The 19,962-nt window shown below is 41.8% G+C and overlaps 1 protein-coding gene and 1 non-coding gene across 3 annotated transcripts in view; one reads left to right on the top strand and one right to left on the bottom strand.

Moving 5' to 3' along the window:
* Positions 1 to 19,962, bottom strand: part of Sgk3 (serum/glucocorticoid regulated kinase family member 3) — a 112,142-nt gene that overhangs the window by 71,310 nt on the left and 20,870 nt on the right. Inside the window, exon 2 of one of the 2 annotated variants that reach the window (XM_029476220.2) lies at positions 9,321 to 9,427. The exons of the other annotated variant lie outside the window; for it this stretch is intronic. The gene's annotated coding sequence lies outside the window, so the exon portion shown is untranslated. The remainder of the gene's footprint in view (positions 1 to 9,320; positions 9,428 to 19,962) is intronic. 2 annotated transcript variants of the gene reach the window in all.
* Positions 1,734 to 1,838, top strand: LOC115032384 (U6 spliceosomal RNA). The gene has a single exon (XR_003838065.1). It is a non-coding gene; the product is annotated as a U6 spliceosomal RNA (small nuclear RNA).

Below are 19,962 nucleotides of genomic sequence, written 5' to 3'. Positions count from 1 at the left end.
CCATCTTAGTTAAGAGAGCAGGCTGAGCAAGCCAGGGGAAGCAAGCCAGTAAAGAACATCCCTCCATGGCCTCTGCATCAGCTCCTGCTTCCTTACCTGCTTGAGTTCTAGTCCTGACTTCCTTTGGTGATGAACAGCAGTGTGGAAGTGTAAGCCGAATAAACCCTTTCCTCCCCAACTTGCTTCTTGGTCATGATGTTTGTGCAGGAATAGAAACCCTGACTAAGACTATGTGTCAGTTTGGCGAAGCTGCAATAAGGAAAAAAAAAAAAAACCCTTGGTTGGCTTAAACAGCTGAATACATTTTCTTACAACTTTAGAGGCTACAGTCTACCATTTGACTTCTCCTGCGGCCTCTTGCTTTGGCTCGCAAATGGCTTGTAGTTCTAAGAGAAGTGGTTTTGCTTTGTTTTTGACCATGGACTCAGGTAAAGGTCTGTTAAATTCACATAACACAACACAAGTGAAGTAGAATAGTTGCTGTAATTGCCTCATAAGTGTATCTCCTACTAAACGTAGATGTTACAGAGGCACAGTCAGTCACCACTAAGTTCATATGGCTTAAAACAATGTCTGGCATACTGATGCCACTCAATGAGAGGACGAAGGCATGTGAAATGCTTCAGACATGAAGATGGGCAAAGCTAACCGGAGTATTCTGAGTACCAAGGGAGCAGCCATACCTAACAGATATGCCAAGGCCTTGGTGACTGTAGTGAATCACTGGCTTCTAATCCTATTGCAGTAACAGCTCAGGAGGACAGAGACTTAGCAACAGTCTGGTCTCCGTTATCAACCAGCAGTATACCAGCAGTATACTGATGGGTCAGTGTTCTCTAACTTTTGCAATATCTCTTATTTCTCTGCAAATGGAGTGTTACCTAAGGCCAACACTTAGGTCACAATTTAAACAGAACAGCCTTGAGCTGAGACCATCTCAAACGGCATACAAACGCCTCTACTTTGCTAGGACCCCTGCCTGCCTTTGATGAAATGATCGATCCTAGCTTTAGCCACCAATTCTGGATGAAGCTTTGGGAGCGTCATCATCAAGCCTTTGAAGTTTTCTCCCATGAAACATTCGGAGATTGCAAATCAAAACAAACCTCCAGAAAATCCTCCATCACTTCCCAGAGAAGTTCAGCAAGAGCCTAGCGTTCCATAGTTTTCAGCTTAGCTACACTTCATATGTTACTACTAATGTTTTTTTTTTCATTTTGCACGTGTGTGTGCATGTGTATGAATACAAGTGTGAATATGTGCATGTGTGAGTGCATATGCATGTGTGAACGTGCTTACATGGCCTGAGGTGGTTGTTGGAATCATCCTTGATCTTTTTCCATTTTATTCACCTAGGCAGGATCTCTCAATCAAACCCAGAGCTCATTGATATGACTAGTCTTACCTGTGGGCTTACTTTAACCATCTTCTGTCTCTACCTTCCAGTACTGGAATTACAGGGGAATTGCAGAATGCCCACCAGGTATTTGTATTTGTGTGGGTTCTGCGAACCCTGACTTTGGCCATCTTGTTTAAACAGCAAGCACTTTAACCATTTATCCTTCTCCCCAGACCACAACTAATAATTTTGAGTCATGGCTGGGCCTTCTGGCATAGGCCTATAATCCTTGATATTGGGGGTGGGGGGAGCAGGAGGATGTCAAGTGAGTAGCACTGAAAATTCAAGGCCATCCTGGGAAACTTAGTGAAATGCTGTCTCAGAAGTGAAGGAAGTGCTTGCTTCAGCAGTACATATAACTAAAATGGGACAATGGAGAGGATTTGCACAGCCCCTGTGCAAAGATGACACAAAAATCTGTGAAGCATTTGGTTTCTTTAAGTGAAAACTAGGCTGAGGATGCAGTTCAGTAGTCAAGCACTAACCTAGCATGAGCAAAGTACTAAGTTCAATTCCCAGTATATAAAATCAGTAAATAACATTGGGGCTTCTTAGGACTTCAGAAGTAATAGCCATGTTTAAAGGGGAAAGTGGGTTTTTGTTCAAAATACAAATGGATGGCTGGAATGTTTGTGAGATAGAGAGCAAAACTGTGCTTTCTTTTCTCTCTCATCCCCTCCCCCAAGCCGGGAGAGTACACTCCATGCAGGAGCATCAAGCAGTGTCTCTCCCTACAAGTTCTCACCTTGCATTTGACTAACCACAATCGTTAATGTCTGTGTGAGCTTGGATAAGGATTCTTCATGGTTAATGTCCTTCCACTTGTGGATAATATGCTACAAGAGGCGAACAAGAGTGTAACATCAGGTCACATAGAAATAAATGTATTAAATACAGAGGAAGGAAGACTACAGAATTCTGGGATCCACGAAATGCTGGCCTCCGTCTCTTAGGAACTATGTATTCCTAGGTGAACTTTAACCAGTTTGCCTTCGAGATTATGGGTATAAACTAGAATGATGGTACCCATAGTTGTGGTGGTTGTGATAACTGAATATGATATCAATAATATAATTGACATCTAAGCCAAAGGAAGTATCCAGGAAGTGTCAGCTGTATGTTTAATGCTCATAATTTTCATGTACTTTCACATAATTAGCTCTCATTTGATCACCTACCCCGTACCCCTTCCTCCACTGTCTCCATCAGCAACATCCCAATCTCACAGAGGCCAACATGCTTAAACCCCCACAGTATCAACCACAACCCCACACAGCTGTGGCGTAGGTGCCTGGCTCTCTGCAGGCCCCCTTAGTACTTCCTCTTCAGTTTCTGGAAAAGCCACAGTGCTCCTCTGAAAAACACCTTCAGTCCAGGGTTTCTGAACTGCTCTCCTTACCCCTGTGCCCACACCCACAGTTTGATTTCAAGTCTAACCCTCCCAAAGTCTTCTCCCTGACTGCCCTCCATGCAGAGGCTCCCAATGGCCCCCAAGTTACTTCTACCCTACTGTGCTGGATAGTTTTTATTGTCAGCTTGGCACAATATAGAATCCCTACACAGGTGGGCATGGGCTCTGTAAGATAACCGCTGCGCATGAGCCATGGGCAAGCCAGTGAACAGCATTCCTCTATGCTTCCTCCCTCCAGGTTTTTGCCTAAGTTTTTGTTCTGATTTCCTTCAATGGTGGATAATGACCCAGAAGTATAAGATAAAATAAATTCTTCTCTCACCAAGTTGCTTTTAGTCAAGAATGTTTTCACACACCAAGAGAAAGCAATAAGACACCTACATGGTTATCTAATAACTTCTGCATATATACTTCCTTTTTATCTCCAGAGCCTAATGCACTGTCTCATACATACGTGCATAATTACCCTGGCTTATCAGGACTGAATAATTTCTATCACCCAAAGACCTAAGTCCCAGAAAACGTCCTGTAAGTCTTAGGTGTGTGGCACTCACACTGTATAGCAAGATTTTTTCAGTGACAAGAGTTCCCAGCCAACTTTTCTTCCATTTCCAACACTCATTCTTGGACCCAGGGTCATCAACTTCTACCCTGCTGGTACCTGGGCATCCTGTTCTCCTTATGGCCAGCTCTACTGAATTCCTTCATAGAACCTCACATAAATGATACTTAATAATAAAATATTGTTTTGCTATATTTTTTTAAAGTGAAGCAAACCAGTATTTCAAATAGCCACATTTAGCCTGGCATATGTGGCCCACAATTGTGATTCCCATACTTGGGAGGTAGAGGCAGGAGCTGATAGCCTGGACTGCATAGCAAGATCCTGTCTCAAACAAACAACAAATATCCTCTTTATTAAGTATATTCACACACACACATTCGAGATACCATACCATGCATTATTTGGCATATTTCTAAATGTCATGACATACCTATGACTTCACTAAAGTAATCACATGATATGATCAATGTCTGTTAAATGTTTTAATTATTTAAGAGCCAGGTATGACTTTAATATCAGCACTCAGGAAGCAGAGAAGGGTACACCTTTGTGAATTTAAAGCTAACTTGGTCTACATACAGAGTTTCAGGTCAGGTAGGGTTACATGTTGAGACCTCTCTCAAAAAACAAAACAAAACAAACACACAAACAAAACAAAACAAAACAGCCCCACCAGGGGCTGGAGAGATGACTCAGAGGCTAAGAGCACTGAATGCTCTTCCAGAGGTCCTGAGTTCAATTCCTAGCAACCACATGATAACTCACAACCATCTGTAATGGGATCTGATGTCCTCTTTTGGTGTGTCTGAAGACAGCTACAGTATACTCATATACATAAGCTAAATACACCTTTTTAAAAAAAAAATAAACAAAAAAAGTATTTAAGGCCCTGGGCAGTGGTAGTGCACACCTTTAATTCCAGCATGTAGGAGGCAGGGGGATCTCTGTGAGTTTGAAGCCAAAGATTCCAAGACTGCCAGGGCTGTTACACAGACAAACCTTGTCTCAAAAAACAAAAACAAAATTTAAGGCAATGAGAAAAGTAGTTCTTTTTTTTTTTTTAATAAAATCCAAACAAGAAAAGTTATTTCTTTTAAACTCAAAAAATAGAAAAATATATGCCTATAAACCCAATATGTAAATAAAGTACTTAAAATTTATTTAGTACTTTTTAATGTAAAATAATGTTATTTTTAATACCTCAAAGGCAGAGTGCTTCCTCAATTCTTTCATTTCTTAGGACAAAATATGAACAATGCATAACTAAGGAAAGTATCTGAGAATTGCTTGTCTAAACAGCCCTCCTTGCTCTGAACTCTAAGCTCTCTCAGGGTAGGGCCAAATCTCATCTGTATCATTAGCACTGACATGTGTGGCCCAGATTAGGGCAAAGATAAATGGTGCAGGAGAAAGGAGAAGAAATTCAGTACACAACCATTATACAAGCTAGTATAATAAACTAGCGTTTTTCAGAAAACATGTTACTATACTAGAAATGGACCTAAGGCTTACTTACAAAACATCTTCACATATATACAAAAGAAAGCACCAGAAATAAGTAGCAATTTCAAGGTTGACTGTGTGTGTGTGTGTGTGTGTGTGCACGCACGTGCATATGAAACTTGTGCACAACCAACCCTTTAATCCCTCTGGCTGGAACACAGACACACCCTTAGTACACACCTGTAATCCCTCTGGCTGGAACACAGACACACCCTTAGTACACACCTGTAATCCCTCTGGCTGGAACACAGACACGCTCTTAGTACACAACTGTAATCCCTCTGGCTGGAACACAGACACACCCTTAGTACACACCTGTAATCCCTCTGGCTGGAATACAGACACACCCTTAGTACACACCTGTAATCCCTCTGGCTGGAACACAGACACGCCCTTAGTACACACCTGTAATCCCTCTGGCTGGAATATAGACACACCCTTAGTACACACCTGTAATCCCTCTGGCTGGAATACAGACACACCCTTAGTACACACCTGTAATCCCAAACAATGAGGGTAAAGTTAGTTCGTAGAAGGATGTTCCCATGCTTTCAAGTGATGTCTATTTGAATGGTAGACAGAGCAGAGAAAGCTCTGATAGATAGGATATGCCCAACTCTCACGAGGACAGGAAAAAGAAGCTACTTAAGAGAGCACCACAGAAAAGAAGGAGGGAAGAAGGGAGGGAGGGAGGGAGGGAGGGAGGGAGGGAGGGAGGGAGGGAGGAAAGGCAGTTTTACTGGAAGAATTTTACAGAGAACAAGCTAGACACAAATGAAGATAGAATGAACCAGAGGGCTTATCCAGCAGTAACTCTTATAGGCTGAAAACATTCTAGGCCTAGATTAGATTGAAGGGAGGCTAGAAGCTTCCAGGACTAGGCCTAGGTTAACAGATGGAGGCAGTAAACCAATAAAAGGTACATTTATGGGGCTGGAGAGATGGTTTCATGGTTAAGAGCACCGACTGCTCTCCCAGAGGTCCTGAGTTCAATTCCCAGCAACCACTTGGTGGCTCACAACCATCTGTAATGGGATCTGGTATGTCTGAAGACAGATACAGTGTACTCATATAAAATAAACAAACAAATCTTTTTTTAAAAAAAGTTACATTTACACTAGCCTGGCCTAAAAAGTAAGTTCCAGGCCAAAACAAAAACAACAACATTTTAAAGAAAACATATCTAAGTTTGCTATATATCAAACCTTTTTCATTAAAGAGCGTAGTGGGGCTGTTCAGCTGAATAAAACAACTGTCGGCAGGAGAGACGGCTGCGGATTTAAGAGTGCTTGTTCCTTTTCCAGAGGACAGGAGTTCAGTTCCCAGGAACCAAGGCGACTTGCTTGGTGATACCCTTTAATTCTGGTTCTAAGGGATCCAAGACTCTCTTCTGCCTCTGTGGGTACCTATACATCATGGCATTCATACACACAAACACACAACCTAAAAACTAAAAAAGACCCACATAGCAATAGAATCACATAGCATTTACCACTACAGTTTAGATAATAGTGTTCCAGATGCAAGAAACTCATAATCAACTTTGTCTATTTTGCCGTATGTTAACCAAAGGTGGTGGTATGCAAACACACACAAGGGAATTATTTTCTGAGTAACAGAAAACGAACCCACATCCTACACCCTTCTTCACCAGTCTTTTCTGTAGGGACAATCAGAATGCCTAGTGAGTTTCTCAAGAAATAATTTAATGGAGAATCAGAAGTCCCTGATGGCCAATGCTGACATGACACATTTCAAATTGATGAGTATACTGTCTTTGTAAAAGCAATCTAGACAAATTGATGACAATGGTACATAGGCAATTTTCAGAATTAAAATTGATGAGTATGCTCCTTCTGCATGTCAGAGCTTATTGATCTCAGTATCGGTGCTGATAGGGGTACATGCAAGTTGGAGTGACTCTAGGTTGGTCCTCTGGGTCCCTCTCCTGACAGACAGTGAGCAGGAAGTAAATCGCTGGACCCCCACATGGTGTTGCAGTAATGGCAGGGAAGACACTGCCCAGTCTGAGCAGGCATATCGACAATGCATTACCATAAGTAGGAAGAGTCCATCAAACCTTGACATATTTAAAAGTTTGCTTAGCAAACAAATTATTTCAGAAATTTAGAATTTCCTTCCAGTAAGTCAGTGTTGTTTTTGTAGGTTGCTAATTCAGAATAGTCAAGGATCAATTCTTTAGAAATCCTTCAGCATAAACAAGCATTAGTTTGGTGGCAGTATTTTTCAAATTTGCCAAAACTATTTCCAAATTAAATTTTCTAAGACTCATAACACTTTATTAGATAATGTAACTTTTTTACTGGTAGTTTTTGTTTGGTTGGTTTTTAAAACTTGTTCTTTGAGACAAAGCCCCACATTTTAGTGGGACTTTTGAACTCACAGCAATCCTCCTTCTTCAGTCTCCCAGGTGCTGGGATTACAGCAGTAAGGCACCATGCCTTCTTTACAAGTAGCTCTAACTCAGCAGAGTATACTGCATCTGAAACAAAGAGGCGCCATGTTTGATATTTTGCATATAATGGAGAGCAAGCCTGGTGCTGAGGACTGTGGAAGGCATACAGTCCTTGAGTTCTCTGAGGAAAGCATCATGCAGTCTGGCAGATGGAGAAAGAGAAACCTCAGGAAAGCTGTTCAAACTCATGTTGTTTAGCAATAAATCCCAGTTCAGGAACAGCCAACCCTGACCAACACCAAGGCTCATGTCCTGTCTGTATACTGTGTGGCATGCCGAAAGCACACTGCTGTGTCCTCTCTGCATGCCATACGGTTGTGTGATTCGACAAAGCATACTGCTGGCTTGCTTTGTATCTTTGCTGAGGCAGGGTCTTACTATGAAGTCCAGACTGGCCTACAACTTCCATTCTGCCTCAGTTTCTCCAATACTGAAATTATAGGTCTATGCTACCATGCCTGTCCTGTGTTCACTTTTAATAAAGAACCTAAATAGATGAAAAGTAAGCTTCTACATGGCTAAAGGTTTAAAACATGAAGGGATGTTTCAGCTTTGTACTAAAACAGACACAAGAAATAACGTGAAGACAACCACACACCAGGCCACTCTTCCATAACACACTGGCCCATCAGCTCTTATTTAGCTTATCACGTTTAGCCCTGGGCTTTCTAAAACAGGTACCCAGTGATGCACTATGAAAACTGAAGCTGTTTACACAAAGATCATCTTTTATTTATAAGTAATTCATCTATACTCTATACAGAGTTTTATAGAAACTGAGATGGAAAGCCATGGTCAGATGCTAAAAAAGAAAAAAAATTAAGCAGGGTTAGGAAGAGAGTCTATTTTTAAAATAGGCCTCACACCTTAATATCATGAGAACTCAAAATATACAGAAGGCCACATTCAGCGTTGTGAGATGGAGTCCTTCCCTGACCTTAGCTCTCCGCGTGTGAATTAGCCACGAGAGACCAGCAAGCACTGACCTGTCAAAATCTAAAATCACAGGGTCAAAAACAAATCTTACTTTTTTGGAACTAAAATCTCTGTTAGATTCTTCCTATGCCCTTTGGCACACCAAATATTCCCCAGAGACATCATAAACAGATCAATAATCAAAGACATCATAAACAGATCAATACTGCTGGATTAGGTCTCTGCACTCCCAAATTCCCTCCTTCTATTTATTTATTTATTTTAATTTATTGAACCCTCTAAGTAAAAACTTGTCCGCTGAAACTTTAAGGAAGGGCTTCTTCTTTGAAATGTCACCGCAAAGATGTTTCCACTTTCCTCCTTCCAGAACATCTCTCCAAACAGAGAACACACATGCTGTGTGGCTTTACCCTCCAGGATCAGAGCAGCTGTGAGCACACTCAGGACCTTCTTGATACGGGGCCTAATAACATTCCCAGGTAGAAGGAGGAAGAGGAAAGCTCACGAGGCCTCTCCTCAACTTGGGACAAATAAGGCATGGACAACTGGGGCGAAGCGCCTGCCTCATGAGCAGTATGCTGAGCTGCAGGTTGTCTGTGCTTCCATAGCAAACACTAATGAGCTCGCTCATTTACAAAACACTAATGAGCTCGCTCATTTACACAAGTGGGCATGGGCAGAGGCATCTACCTAGGATGGCTAGAAATGGACTCCTCAGATAGCTCACGGGCTGCTCTTCCAGAGAGCCCAGGTTCAATTCCCAGCACCTTCATGGCAGCTCACAACATCTGTAACTCCAGTTTCAGAGGATCTGATGCCTACTTCTGGCCTCTGTAGACACCAGTCATGCATGTGGTGCACAGAAATACATGTAGGCAAAACACCTGTACACTTACAACGATAATTAATAATAATTTTTTGAAAGTAACACAGCGTATTACACAAAGGCATAAGGCAGTGTTATCTGAAACAGGAAGTTGATGGTAGGTGGGAAAGGTACAGGGTAGAGGTGAAATCTGGAGTAACTCACCCCTTCCACTCTCCTGCTGGTGAAGAACAGTGTTCCAGGACTGGCAACAAAGCTCACTGGCACAGTGCTTACTCACTCCTGTGAAGCCCTGAGTTCAGTCCCCAGCACTGGGAAAAAGAAAGAAATTTCTACTGACAACCATGCTGGTGGTAGGCACCTGTAAATTCCAGAACTTGAGAGATGGAGGTAGGAATGTTATAAATCACAGGCCAACCTGGGCTAAGTAGAAAGAGCCTTTCTCAAAATATAATATAAAAGACTGGGCATGGTGTTATATGCCTTTAATTGCAGCAGGCAGATCTCAGCAAGTTTGAGGCCAGTCTAGTCTACAGAGCGACGCAGCCAAACTTTGTCTTAAGAATCAAAGCTTAAGCCCGGCAGTGATGGAGCATGCCTTTGATCCCAGCACTTGGGAGGCAGAGGCAGGCACATTTCTGAGTTCGACGCCAGCCTGGTCTACAAAGTGAGTTCCAGGGCAGCCAGGGCTACACAGAGAAACCCTGTCTTGAAAAATAAAAAAAAAAAAAAAATCAAAGCTTAAACATTTTTATAAAATCGGTCCAGTTCTCCAGAAGACGAAGTACTCAAGGCGCCCACCAGAGACCCAGCACTTGGTAACCATTAAAGAGGCTGGTGCCTTGTTCTTACTCAGACTCTAGAAATATGAGCAATAAACTTGTATACTTTGCACATTAGCCAGCCTCCAGTATTCTGTCACAATACCATGAAACTAAGACAAAGTACTGTCCAGAAACACAAACCTTTACTCAGTTGTCAATGCTTTCTTTTAGACTCTTATTCTTAAGCTATCATCAGGCACTTGAGCAAAACCAACACAAAAAGCCAGACCACTAACAATAAATGAAATCAACAAACTAGAATAAAGATGGGAGACAATGTAGGGCTGCAGATGGCTCAGCAATGAACACACTTACTGCCTTTTAGAGGGACTTGGGTTCCACTTCCAATACCCACATGGTGGCTTACAACCATCCTTAACTACAGTCGCAATGGATCTGGCACCCGCTTTTGACCTCTGTGGGCACCAGGAATACCCATGGTGCACATGTACACACAAACAAATGCTCACACACGAAAATAAAATCAATAAATCCATTTTTTATCTTAAAAGTTTTATTTACAGTTGAATGTATTTTTAAAAAGAGGTTAGGTAAGCCTTGAAATAACTTTGATTATGTTTTTGAGTTTACTAGCTACATGGAAGTGCAATCCATTTGTCTGTGCAGATCCAGTTCCACACAAGGAAAAATGAGTTTTTCTCTAATCAATTCCCAAATGATTCGTGCCATTCATCAACCACAGAACAACCATGGGTTTTCTGGGACACTTCCACTTCAATAAGTCTCTACTATGACTCAACTTCTGGTTACCACAAGGCCTCTCAATTTTGCTGAATCAAACAGCTACAGTTCCAGTTCATCTCCTGTGCACACATGCTCACACCCCTACCCAATCCAATCTCAGCCTCAGCCAATCCCACTTCCCCCTGATGACTAGGGGCCTAAAACATAAATAAGAAACAATGCTAGAAGACAAAACGTTGTTTGTGTGTGCAAGTGCACTAGTGTGTGTGTGTGTGTGTGTGTGTGTGTGTGTGTGTGTGTATGTGTGTGTGTGTGTGTGTGTGTGTGTGTTGGGGGTAGTGTTTCTCAGGTTTTTAAGACCTGGTGGTCAATCAAGTCCTGGGCCTTGAGGAGTAGGCTAGGCTGGTGGCCAGGAAGCCCCAGGATTTGCTTGCTTTTGCTTCCCCAGTGCTAGGATTACAAGGTGTAGCACATGGCCCCACTTTTTTACCTCGAGCAAGGGATCTGAACTCAGGTCTTCACAAGCAGTGAACACTTTACTATTGAATTCATGGTCCCTAAAAGTCTTTATCTTTTTTTTTTTTTTTCTTTTCTTTCCGAGACAGGGTGTCTCTGTATAGGCCTTGGCTGTCCTGGTACTCACTCTGTAGACCAGGCTGGCCTCAAACTCAGAAATCCGCCTGCCTCTGCCTCCCGGGTGTTGGGATTAAAGGCGAGTGCCACCACCACCCGGCTAGTTTTTATCTTAAGAATTAAAAATCTTGGCTTGCTTAAGTAGCACATGTACAGAAACTGAACTCACACAGTGAGGATTAGCATGGTCCTGCACAACGATGCAGACTCACAAAATGCACGCCTCTAATCCGAGCACTCGGGAGGGACGCAGGCCTCTGTAAATGTAAGACCAGCCTGGTCTACAGGGTGAGGTCCAGGACACCAGAACTAAAACTAAAACAGAGAAACTATCTTGAGAAACAAAAGGAAGGAAGGAAGGAAGGAAGGAAGGAAGGAAGGAAGGAAGGAAGGAAGGAAGGAAGGAAGGGGGGAGGGAGGGAGGGAGGGAGGGAGGGAGGGAGGGAGGGAGGGAGGGAACAAATAGAAATAAAAGATGCATTCATGAAACTAGAACAGGAGAATTCTACAAATGGAGTAATAAAGAAATACAGAGAACAGCAACTCTAAGAATGAATGGTGGAATTGTAGAAGGTAAAGGTGAAGAACTCTTGCAGGAAACAGAACAAAAATGCCAAGAGACGACAGCCAAGGAGAAAAACACAGTAAAGAAACTACAGGACTAATCCAAAACGTCTACTGTGAACTATGAGAAGCTATTTCTCTAGGAAAGTAATGAAATGATAAGTATACAATTGTCAAAAAAAAATTCCAAGAACACGAATTCTAGAATAATTGCAAAGAAACACTCTTCATCATAAGACAGAAAAATTTCCGTGTAAAAGTTCAGAATAGAAAGTATAAAAGGTGCTTAAAAGTTTCCAGAGAGGAAGAAGCAGTCACGTGAGAAGCTGAGAACTAAAGCTGGAATGAGCTCTTCGTGCAACAGTAGGAACTAGAGAACAAAGGAAGCAATGGTTCTGAAAGTCTGTGAGAAATCGTTCTCAGCTCGAGTTCTGTAAGCAGACAGACAACATGAGTAACACATGGGATCACATTTTATACAGGAAGACAGTCCTGTGAAATGACATTTCACCTTTTAATACACAGCAAATTTCCATTAGTTTTGCTTTGGCCTATTTGATTCAGGTCAGAACTCCTAAGTCAATTTCATGACTCACCAACGCAATGTGATCTATATTTTTAAAAACACTGCAAAAGGCTTTTATATTTTTCCCAAAAGAAAACTCTCCAAGGGTAGAGAACTAGAGGAGCAAAATGCATGGGGAGAAAACTAGACCTCATAGAAAGTTATATCAGCCTAGCATTCAAAAGCCAGGCATAAATGACAGGAAGTGAATGGGAAGACAGTGAATGTGAAGGGAGGTGGGGAAGGCTCAAAAGCAGGAAGACAAAAGGTATGCTAAAGGCATGGAGGCCCAAGCTCAAACTGCTGTAAGCACTACAGATGAGGGAGGAGTCTACACAGACACACTCAGAAGTCAGCTTAGCAGCAACAGGGTGGAAGGTGAGGGCAGCCAGCAGCCACAGCAATCCTCCTACAACCACTGACTCGGGGATTGTATTGTGCATGAAAACTGCGTGCATTTACATTTCAAATGTGAATCCTATCATATAGCTAGAAATAAAGCTCAACCAACTCAATCTCATTTTCTCTTTTTGAGTTTTTGTCACCTAGACTTTCCATGGCAGTAAAGGATGAACTGATTTGGGCAATGTGTCCTCACAGGAGGGATATCCTGAGCTACTTCCTTGTTCCTGGCACCCAGCCTGAACAGATGCCTCCACAGCCAGGAGCTTGTGTTGCTGTGGAAGAAAGAGGACCCGAGTCTGGTTCCCAACACCTACACGACACAACTCAACTGCCTGGAACCCCAACCCCAGAGAAGCCAACACCTGGACTCCAGCAGCACAAACAGAGAAAGGGAAAGAGACCCCGCTTTCACTTTCCTGAGGGGCCCAGGCTGGCCTCACATTAGAGATTTGAACATGCTGGTCCTCCGACCTATATTGTACTTCCTGACAGCTGCTAGCAAACTAAATGTCAAAAAAAAAAAAAAGGAAGAAAGAAAGAACTTCAGAAGTTCTCCTGGTCCCACAGTTCAGAGTAGGTACTCCTGCCATGGGCTTTGCAGGCACTTCCTAGAACTCTTAATCCTAAATTATACCTGTTTATCAGCCCTCAAAATTAGATCAAAACCCGGCTAGGGAAATGGTTCAGAGGGTAAGGCACTTGCTGCATAGCCTGCTAGGCTAGGCAAAGCAGTGAACTCTGAGCTCAGCTGCTGAGCCCCAGCTGCAGCAAGAGACACTGTCTAAATATATTAGGTAGAAATTGCAGGAAGACTCCCAATATCAACAGGGCTTCCTCACATAGGTGTGCTCCCACACATTTGAACAAACATGCATACAGGAGCATGAGAATACACAAACACACTCACACACACACAACTGGATGATGAAAAGTGCCACGTGGCAGAGGCTAGGCTGATTTTCATTATGACCAAATAGATACAGTACTATCTATAGATGGCACCCAATAAGTACTTCATAATATAAAGCTTTCATTTATCGCACCAAAATACAATGTTAAAGTCTACATTTTGATCCTACAGCCTATATTTGAAAAGTTGGAGCCTGTTCTAAACAAGAACCAACCTACATTCTCTGCCTACTCTATGTGTTAAGTAAACTGACCTACTAGTATGGATGAACTTTGTAGAAGGGTTAATCACAAAAACTCAAATTGGTGAGGTACAGTGAAGAGTTTCGACTTGAACAAATAAAGAGCTATTGTGAGTTAAGAAAGGTAGGCATGCAATTAATTTACAGCTTAAAGAAGATTATTCTCCGCTGGAATGTGGGGTAGAATGGAAAAGTATTTTCCTCTCCTTCTTTTAGCATCTCTTTTAAGGTGTGAACAGATGACCGTACCAACACGGACAGTCAACCATGAACGCTCAGTTTGCAAGGTGAAGTGTTGTATTTTTGAGAGTTTTTCTGTGTTCTGTGTTCCGCAGTGATAATTAAAGGACCTCAGAGGCTGGAGGTACAGCTCTGAGGGCCTCATGCTAGATTAACATGCATGAGGACCTGGATTCAAATCCCAACATGGAAAAACAAACAAACAAACAAACAAAATGCAGCAACAATAAAAAAAAAACGATAAAGTCAGACTTGCCTCATAATGAAAGGAATAAAAAGCGCTGAGGTCTGAACCATGACAGATGTGTCAGCATTCAAACAGTGAAAGGAACTTTGCAATGCTTAAAACAAACAGAATAGACTCCATTGGAAGTGTCTGAGCTTACTGTTCTCCTAGAGACAAGTCATGTTTTCTGAATTCTTCTCTTACTCTGTTAATGCTTCTGAATAGATAACTTCAGAGACAACTGTGACTTCCACTTCTAGAGATAAGAAGTCTGTTGAATGTGTTGCTGAGAAGCCAAAAAACCCAAACACATCAGACAGCTCCGATTCAAGACAGCAGTGTAGAAGGATAGAAACAGCCAGTGGGTACAGTGGATATACTAGAGAGAGCAAGTTTGTCAGTCTGAGGAGACAACAAAAGGAGGAGGAGAAGTGAGGAAAGGTGTCCTGAAAAGGGCGTCTCTTGTTGCCTTTACAGACTAGTAAGCAATTCACTGACATAGAGATGTGGAAGTCATTGGTATTGTGTGAGCTGAGAATATGAGCCTAGGAATTCCAGCACATAACAGAAGTGAGAGGATCAAAATGAGCCTGACAAGCCAGATTTGACATTAAGGGAAGTAAGACTTCTGTACAGGAATGACAGTGGTCACATCCTCACTTTAGATTATTAAAATCAACATGAAGGGGGCTGGAGAGATGGCTCAGCATTTAAGAATACCAACTGCTCTTCCAGAGGTCCTGAGTTCAATTCCCAGCAACCACATGGTGGCTCACAGCCATCTGTAATGGGATCCGATGCCCTCCTCTGGTGTGTCTGAAGAGAGTGACAGTGTACTCACATACATACATAAAAAAAATAAATAAATCTTTAAAAAGAATCAACATGAAGAATGAATGTGGAATTATCAAATTTGGATGTAAGGAAATCTCTTTCCAGAGAGCCACTTCCAAGAAGCGGAAGAGTTTCAAGCGATCACAGCAGCAAGAGAACAGAGAAATTTAGGAGTATTATAATTAGAGTATATGAAGTTTTATTTTTTGCTTTTTTGAGGGATGTTCGCACTAATGTCTACAGTGGCTACTTCAGCTTACATTCCTACCAGCAGTGAGTAGGGCTCCTCCCCCTGGGCCCCACCCTAGCCAGCATTTATTACTTTTTATCTCTTGATTATAATCATTCTGATCAGAGAAAGATGGACTCTCAAAGGAGTTTTACTTTGCATTTTCCTACGGCTAAGGATGCTGAACACTTTTCAGATATTCATTAGTCATTTGCATCTCTTCTTTTGAGAACTGTCTATTCAATTCATTAGCCCTGTCATATACTAGATGGTTTGGGGGGGTTGGTATTTAATTTCTGGAGTTCTTTATAGATCCTACCAATTAATCTTCCATTAAGTAGTTGGTAAAGCTCTTCTCCTGTGCTGAAGATTTTCTGTTTAATGTGGTCCTGTTTTATTTTTGTTTTCTAAATTTGAGACAGGCTCTCGTATAATCCATGGTAGACTCAAACTTGCTATGTAGAATAACCTTGAACTTCTGAATCTCCTGCCCCCATTCCCCAAATCAGGGATCAAACTCAGGGTTTTGTCCTTGCTGGACAAGCCCTCTGCCAACTGAGTTACCTCCCCAGAATCTGTATTTTATTTCTTTTTTTTTTTTTTAAATATGTCTTTGTTTGGTTGGTTTTTTTTTTTTTTAAAGATTTATTTACTGATTATATGTAAGTACACTGTAGCTGTCTTCAGACACTCCAGAAGAGGGAGTCAGATCTCGTTACGGATGGTTGTGAGCCACCATGTGGTTGCTGGGATTTGAACTCCGGACCTTCGGAAGAGCAGTCGGGTGCTCTTACCCACTGAGCCATCTCACCAGCCCTGTATTTTATTTCATACATGTGTACTATAAGTGGTCTGTAAGGATGCACTATATGAAATTAATTGTCTAGTAGTAGGCATTGGGCACATCGGTCTGAGGAAGAGAGAATACTGGCCATGGAGTTATAAGATACAGGTAAACCCATGAAGAGTAGTCTTCATCACCCAATCACAGGTAATATAGCCCAAAGAGAGGGCAACCGACACCTGGTACCTTACATTATGGGGCATTGTCTTGCCATCTTTACCTTATGTTGGAATTCATCTTAAGGGAACCACTATTCTTTCCTATAATCCAAAATAGCTTAAGAGAACATAAAGAAGAAAAAGCTGTGCTTTGTCTTCATTTGAAACAACTAACAGAACAAAGACAGGAAATACAACGAACAGTGAATATTATTAGCTAGCCAGGTGTGATGGCCTGTGTCTATAATCCCAATTCCTGAGAGCTAGAGATAAGCAGATGAATTCAAAGACATAGTTGGCTACATGGGGAATACTAGCCAGGCTACACTACATGAGACCATGTCTCAAACAAAACAACACAGTATTATTAGGACGTTGGGAATCGTAACCCTAGCACCCAGAAAACTGTAGGAGAAGGGCTACTGAAAATTCAAGGCCAGTCTAGGCACACACTGAGTTCCAAACCAGTCAGGCTATACAGCAAGATCCCATTTTAACTTTTCCTTACAAAAATAATGTTATTAGGAGTTTGAGGAGCTGCTCAGTGGTACAGGAGTTGCTTGGAGTGTGCAAAGTCCTGAGTCTGATCTTCAGTAACACACACACACACACACACACACACACACACACACACAGGATGGGGGACTGGGAAGATAGTCTTCAGTAAGTTGTTTACCTAGAAAGTATGAGGTACTAATTTTAACTTCTAGAATCTAGTTAACAAATAATTTTAAAAGCCCAGAACTGTGGTACACACTTGTAATCTCAGCACTGGGTAGGAAACTTACTTGGTGAGTTTCATGATACTTCCTAAATGAATAAGATAAAATAAATAACGAAAAGGTGGCAGCTACATATGTACTCATGTCTGGACAAAGTGACATATGCCTGTAATTCCAGCATTGGGAGAGGACAGGCAGACTCTCTGGGGCTGGCTGGATACACAGCCTCACCTAATCACCAAGACCTAGTGAAGGAACCTTGTCTCAAAACAAAAATGGATAGCTCCTATGGAATAACGCCCAAGGTTATCCCTAGCTTCTACATGTGCCTGTACACATACACATATACATTCATATATACAAACACCTGAAGGGCTCTCTCTCTCTCTCTCTCTCTCTCTCTCTCTCTCTCTCTCTCTCACACACACACACACACACACACACACACGCCCCAACATTATTGACATTTACTGAACCCTTCTATCATGCCAGGTGATTTCCAAGTATTCTTAATCTTACAGGTAATAATCCTGTTAGCATGCCACATCACTATGCCTACTCTACAGGTGAATAACCTTAAGGAAAGATAGGTGAGCCATCACTTAAGAAGAATCTTGGCAAATGTATACCTCCATTTTTAATTATGCTAAGGATAATCTCTCAAATGTGCTAAGAGTAGATTATGAATCATGAGCCAAAGTGCCAGTTAATCACAGCATCTCCTGCCAATGACATTCACTCCACTTGTGTCATCTTACTGCATACATATTTTAAAGAGAATATGTTTGGGGTTTACATATGATTACACCGATACAGGTTCTTTAAGTGTCACAGCCCAAAGGCTCGTTCTTTTAAACAAATGTGTTACACTGTATTTATTTGGGTTATGTGTATGCACGTGTGCGAGGATGTATGGGAGTACACTTGTGAGTACCTAGCATATGTGAAGGCCAGAGGACAATCTTCAAGAATTGATTCTTTCCTTCCACAATGAGGTTCCGGGGATCGAATTCATGTTATCAGGCTTGGTGGCTAGAGCCTTCACTGGACTATCTCCAGCCCACAAAGACTCATCCTTTGCAGAAGCATCAACGTTGAAGCTGAGGGCTGGGAAGTAGTCAGAGGAAGAGCACATGTTTACTCTAAGAGTTTAAGCTCCACCTCCAGCACACGTGTGTACAATCCTCTCCCCAGTGCCCACCTCATGCACGCCTGAGGAAGTTCCTGTACTTCTAAGCACAACGCTGACTCCCTTTAAACAAAGTGATGCATAGACAGGCTCTGCTGTGGCCTCTATCTTTGATCATTTAATATCTCATCGCAGACTGTTGTTAAACCTAAAACATGGTTGAATCAATGTTCTTACTGAATATGTACTGACTTTACATACGTGTCACTAATCCCTGAGCAACGTAACATAACTATTTCATGTGTGAATGCATTAGATATTTATAAATTTATATTTATAAATAGAATTTATATTTATAATTATAAAATTATATATATAATATTTATAATTATAAAAATTATAGATTATATTTATAATTAGATTATTTATAAATAAACAATCTAAAGGTGATTTAAAGGATGTGGGAGGGGCTGTAGATAGATCTGTTTGTAGAGCACTTGTCTAGCATTCACAAGGCCCTTGGCTCAATCCTTAGCACTTCATCAAGCAAGGTGTGGTAGTACCTGTGTGTAATCCCAGCACTTGGAAAGTAAACGTAGGAAAACTATAAATCAAGGTGATTCTTGGCAAGACAGTGAGTTCAGGCTAGTCTGTAATACATCAGACCTAGTCAGTAATGAATAAGTAAAGTATATAGAAGGATGTATGTAGATACCATGCCACTATATACACACACACATAAACACACACACACACACACATACATGAATGAGACCTGAGTTCTTGGGAGACTAGGACTGGAGAGAGGGCATCATGGTTAAGGGTATTCAATGCTCTTTCAGAGACACTGACTTTGGTTCACTCCAGCAACCAAGATCCAACACCATCTTCACATGCAGAAACACACACACATAAACAAAAAATAAATCATAAAAACAACAACAACAAAACAACTGTTGTGTTTTATGAGAGAGAGAGCGCCAGGAATATGTTTGATAGAAGCACAGTATGGTGATGTGAAAGGGGGCACTCTGAAGGCCCATGCTGAGGCATCCCTTCTCCCTGAGGTACCAGCCATACTATGGATATAGAGTTTATTCAGGGCATGGGAAGGGAAGTTGAGGAGGGAGTAGAGATAAAGAAGGGAAGAGAGGGAGAGAGAGAGAGAAAGAGAAAGAAAAGAAGGAGGAAGAGGAGAGAGAGAGAGAAAAGAGGCCAGCCAGGAACAAGTGGAGAGAGGGGGAACGAGAGGGGCTGAGGGTCAGAGAGTAAGAGAGTAGAGGATAAGAGAATATGAGAGTGAGGAGGGGGCAAGTAGCCCCTTTTATAGTGACTCAAGCACCCCTGGCTGTTGCTAGGAAACTGTGAGGTGGAAACTAGAAGGAATACTAACAACAAGTCTTGAAACGGCCCTCTTTTGGACAACAGTAATGCCACCTTTCTCAGCAAGGATTGGGAAGCTGGCCTTTTAAGAGAGCTGCACTGGTAGGTTCTTCTTGATCTGTGCATGCTTCTGCAATAAATGCTAGTGACTCATAACCAACACTCAACTTACGTAAGTTCATGTTTTACAACCTGTTTTCCATTTTCCCCTCCTTTGAAAACCAAACATGAAGC

This window comes from Mus caroli, unplaced genomic scaffold, assembly GCF_978045245.1.
Source record: "Mus caroli unplaced genomic scaffold, Mus_caroli_1 scaffold_1, whole genome shotgun sequence".
NCBI classification, from domain to species: domain Eukaryota; kingdom Metazoa; phylum Chordata; class Mammalia; order Rodentia; family Muridae; genus Mus; species Mus caroli.
This window is presented reverse-complemented; position numbering and strand designations above follow the sequence as displayed.